General features: G+C 37.4%; 1 non-coding gene across 1 annotated transcript; it reads right to left on the bottom strand.

Annotated features, from left to right (window-relative positions):
- Nucleotides 1-4,332: 4,332 nt before the first annotated feature.
- TRNAC-GCA (transfer RNA cysteine (anticodon GCA)) lies at nt 4,333-4,405 on the bottom strand. Its single transcript has one exon. It is a non-coding gene; the product is annotated as a tRNA-Cys (tRNA).
- Between the last annotated feature and the right edge of the window lie 955 nt (nt 4,406-5,360).

The following is a 5,360-nucleotide window of genomic DNA, read 5'->3' as shown; positions in this document are numbered from 1 at the left end:
TTATTTTGTTGTTCAGTCACTCAGTCGTATCTGACTCTCATGGCTCCATGGACTGTATCCCACCAGGCTTCTCTGTCTATGGAATTCTCCAGGCAAGAATACTGGAGTGGGTTGCCATTTCCTTGTCTAAGGAAATAAACATTACTGTGACATGGATTCGAATCGAGGTTGCTATGGCCACAATGCAGGGTACTAACAACTGTAGGATCACAATGCACCACTATAAAAATTATTTATTAGGGGCCCTCTCTCTAGTAACCGCCAATCTACAGTCAGTCTGGTTAGGTAACTAAACTAATCTGAAACAGGTAGTTAAGCACCCACACCCTTTTCTAGATAAACAGGACCACAGTCATTCTCATAAAATATATTGTGAAGATTTCTTTCAAGTTGAAGTTACAGACTTTTTATGGCAGACTTTCTTTCTCTCAGGAGATCTGCTTCCCTACTTATGGCTTTCCCAATCTCATTGTTCATTTGTACCTGCTATCACATTGGCCATAAAGTTTGTTCAGATTATTCTATAAGATCTTATGGAAAAGCTCAAGTGAACTTCTTGGCAATACTTTAAGAATTCCACTTGGGAAGTACTGCCACATTGTCTGCTAATGAAGCTTGAGAGCACTTACAGAATGATCAAGCCCTTTATTTCTGGAAAAATCTACTTCCCAAAGAGAAGGTTAAAGATGCTGTTCCACTCTATACATTCCTACATTTAACCAACTGCTAACTTGGGTAGAAGTTGTCATGTAAAGAATACCCAGGGAAACTTATAGTCAACATAAATGATTTATATTAAGTGTGTGAAAGGCCCTGAGGAATATCCACTAATTTTACTTGGAGAGATTAGAGAGGCCTTGATGACTGACGTAGTTTTGCTGATGTAAATTTTGTATGAAGCTGGCAAAGCCAGAAAATGGAAAGTTGCATGGAGAGGGAGTTTGAAATAATTTTTTTTTGAATCAGCAATGATTCGTCATGACTAAGAGAACCTGACTGTCCTCCTGTCTCCCAGCATCATCACTTCTCCACCTATGCCAAGAGAAATCTGGCAACCTCACTAGTCTTCATTCTATCAGGTGTGTACATAATAAATATAGCACCAATTATCAAGGAGTAGGAACTTTGCTTATCAATGAAAACAACAAGATTGTGTCTATCTTTACAACCTTCCTAAGGACAAGTCTTATTTGAACTAAACAGATCAGCACACATTAATACAGCATTGTATAGTATGAAGCTTTCAAAGATGGTTCTCATGATCTCCACCTCTTGGTATTCATGCCTTTGCCCTGACACCCCTCCTTGAGTGCAGATCTGGAACTAATGATTTTTTTTGAAGAGAATATGGCAAAAATGATGGGATATCACTCCCATGATTGTGCTATAAAAGACTATGACATACCTTATTGGACTCTTTCCATTGTTTTCTTAGATTGTGTGCTTTAGTAAGCAAGCTGCCATGTTGGAAAGATCCATGCAGGAAGAAACTTAGGCCAACAAAGGTCAGAATTCTTCAGTCTAACAACCCATGAAACACTGAACACTGCCAACCATGCGAGTAAGCTTAGAAGTGGATTCTTCTCCAGTTGAGAGACTGTGGCCACAGTTGACACTTTGATCACAGTCATATGAGAGACTCTGAGACAGAGGATCTGTATACACCACTCTCAGATTCCTGACCCTCAGAAGCTGTGAAATAACAAATGTGTGTTGTTTTAAGCTGCTATTTTTGGGCAATGTGTTTCTCAGTGATAGGTAACTAATACAGTGTGTGTTTAATTTGTACTCTAAAATTCTGAAAAGATAGGTCTGTTTCTATAATATTATTTAAGAATATAGAACACACTTGTGGGTTTGATCCCCTTTGGACTCCAGCCTCTTTAATTAATTATATTTTCTGTTGGTTCTTCTGGAAGTATTTCAGTTCATTCTCTACAAATCTTTAATTTTTCTTTTCTTTAGAAAAATACTTGCCAAAAATATTTATTGGATTTTTTTTTCAAATTCAGGAATCAATTTCCTAAAATAAAGGGCTTTATATTTAAATATAATTTTACATCTGAGTGTGCTTGTGGAGTTGAGGGAGAAGTGTATACTTATAAACATCACAAAACACATCGGTAAAACCAACATCCAACAAGCAAAGACATGTGTTGCTGTGTTGAGGGTGTATATGTGTGTGGTGTCTTATTTATATTTATTTATTCCCTGAGTGTCTGAAGATTAGAAAACTAAAGTTGGAATGAAGGAAGGTAACCTAAATCATTATAGTGGGCTAAGATAAATAGGTTGTTTCATTAGGAAAAATACCAGGAAAATAAGGATCTAGTTTTCAAATTCTTACACTTCTTTTTATTTTTTTAAGGCATAGTATTGTACTCCATATATACCAACTATTTAAAAAAGCCATGTAGAAAATAATAGCCCTTCTCAAGAATTGGACTGTAGGGTAATGCAACTCTGTGATTTCCCCTACTAAATAAACTCATCTGTGGGACCATTGGGTCCTTTCCAGTATCAACTGTACAGTCTTTATGATGTTGACATTTCTTCCAGCAAGTTGGAAGAGTTTCTCTACCAGAAATGTCATATTCCCATAGGAAACACCATTTTTGACTGCATTTTTAAGTTGGGAAGAGTTTGGTCTACACATTCTTCAATCCCCATGAACATGAAAATTGGTTTCTTGAAAGCAAGAAGAGTGCATGTGTAGTGGCTAAATTGTTTTTTCTCCCTCAGACTAAAATCTCAAGATTTCTTCCAAGAGGTACAGATTGTTCTGGCTACAAAATCTTTGAAATCTCATGTGCGTGATATATTTTTAATTTTCCCTTTATACATCCCAAAGTTAAAGAAGAAAGGGGGATTTTAAATGAGCAATTTGCAATATTGTATATAGTACAGTACAGATTTTTTAGAAAAGCATTTCTTTTGAAATATCCAGTACGAAATGGAGAAGAAGCTCCAAATCAGTAAATCTGTAGCTTTGTACATATAAAAGCAGAATGAGATTGGGAAATGTGGCTACATCTTTTTCTCATGGCTATTCATTGGAACTATGATCTGTTTCATAACCAAGAGGAATCTAGTTACTTAAAAAGAAAATATATTACACAAAATATCGCTTAAGATGAAGGCCTCTTTGTTCATAGGATAAATATGCAAATCTGATTTCTGCAGGAAGGTATTCATGTTTAATCAATGACACAATTATGGAGAGCAATGTTCTTGACAAACAAGTATATGGTAATAGACATATCTTTGTTGTTCAACCTCAATAAATATGCTTCAGCATTCAATTGACACCTAATTAACAGTTAATTACAGTTTCAAAGAATATAAATTTACATTTGGTTACGTTAGTTAACTCAGTGCCTTTAATACTTTGCTCTTGGTAGCAGTCTACGTAAGAATTTTACTACATTTATTCCTCTTGCCAAGAGAAATGTCAGGAAGCTAAGAGTTATTAGAGCATTCTAATTGAAATTTGAAAACTAATTAGAATGTGTGTTCCTATTTAGAAGCTGCTGAACTAAAAAGTCTGAAGCGAAAATAAATCACTATATTTATACTGTAACTGTCATAGATTCTTAAAATTAAATTCAAACGTGAGACTTGATTTACAACATAACCAAAAATATACACCAAAGCACTTTAAACTTCTTCAAAAAAGTTGTGAAGATATTTTTGAAACTAAATAGAAATAAAATCTGCTTTTCCTGGGATAAACTAACAAGTAAAATAGCAAGTAGTAGAATTTTAACAACATTATATGGAAAATATGGCAACACTGGCCAATATCAGCAATTTCATTCACAGGAACTGCATGGGATTAAACTTTTGCAAAGAAAAACTTGGCAGGAAAAATTGTCAAACTCTTTCCAGAAATCAACTGACAAAGAAAACACACACATACACACACACACACACACACACACACAGTCAAGAAAATCTTGGTATCAGTGGGATCTCCCCAAAACTCATTCAAAGATACATGAGCCAAAAGACAGTATTTGATAATCTCTGACAATTTGAAGGTTTGTTAAAAAATATACATACATGAAAAAAAAAACAATGCTTACATTTTACAACATTGAAAGTGAAAGTTGCTCAGGCATGTGTGACTCTATGCGACCCCATGGACTATAGAATCCATGGAATTCTCCAGGTCAGGATACTGGAAGGGTAGCCGTTCCCTTCTCCTGGGGATCTTCCTAACCCTGGGATCGAACACAGGTCTTCGTCATTGCACGTGGATTCTTTACCAGCTGAGCCCACAGGGAAGGCCAAGAATACTGGAGTGGGTAGCCTATCCCTTCTCCAGGGGATCTTCCCGACCCAGGAATCGAACCTGGGTCTCCTGCATTGCAGGCAGATTCTTTACCAACTGAGCTATCAGGAAAGCCCGTGGGGGTTATTTATTTTGAAGAAGCTCAATATTTGAATAAAACAGAACTCCCCTGAAATATGAGATCACTGTACCCTTTTTTTACGAACAAAGTTCAGTCACCTGAGAAAGAATTGAGCCCCCACCTCTAATCCATATCCTCTCTGTCTACAACAATGTTGTCTAGTTCTTTCCTGAGCCCATGTTGTCCCAAGAATTCCTTCTATTCGGCCAACATTCATTGAAAGATGTCTTTTTGTTACAGGGACTAATAATTCAATAAAACTGACAGAAATCCCTGACCCGGTGGATCCCACACCCTAGTGGAGGAAAGGAGGTATCTGCAAAACAAAACTCAGTTTGCATTAACTTCAGTCTCTCCAGACTGGCTTTCATTCATTCATCCATTCATTTGCCAAACAAAATGGCAGACATGGAGCTACAGTGAGGTTCCACAGCTGGAGAGCTAGGCAATAAACAAGTAAAAGTAGAGGTAACCAGATAAAAGAGGACCCTTCCTTACCCTGTGTGTGTTAGTTGCTCATTTGTGTCCTACTCTTTGTGACCCCATAGACTGTGGCCTGTCAGGTTCCTCTGTCCATGGAATTCTCCGGGCAAGAATACTGGAATGGGTTGCCATTCCCCTCTCCAGGGGATCTTCCCCACTCAGGAACTGAACTAGGGTCTCTTGCATTGCGGACAGATTCTTTACCATCTGAGCCACTGGGGAAGCCCATTTCCTTACCTTGCAAATAGTAAAATCCCAGAGCTTTTCTATCACTACCTACAAGTGTCAATGTGCTTGTGGCTTTCCATATGTTATAGGAAAAATGATAGAAAGTTACCTTGGGTGGTTCACACTGTCCCCTTTTCTCACTAAAGAGAGCCGTTAGTTCAAAATAAACTGTTGTGTAAAATCAGGACTGTGGAGCCGCAGTCAGATCAATTGCCAGAGAAATCTGAAGGGCAA

This window comes from Giraffa tippelskirchi, chromosome 6 (genome assembly GCF_054371585.1).
Source record: "Giraffa tippelskirchi isolate mGirTip1 chromosome 6, T2T-mGirTip1v1.2.pri, whole genome shotgun sequence".
Taxonomy (NCBI): Eukaryota; Metazoa; Chordata; class Mammalia; order Artiodactyla; family Giraffidae; genus Giraffa; species Giraffa tippelskirchi.
Note: the sequence above shows the minus strand (reverse complement) of the source record. Positions and strands in the feature narration are given on the sequence as shown.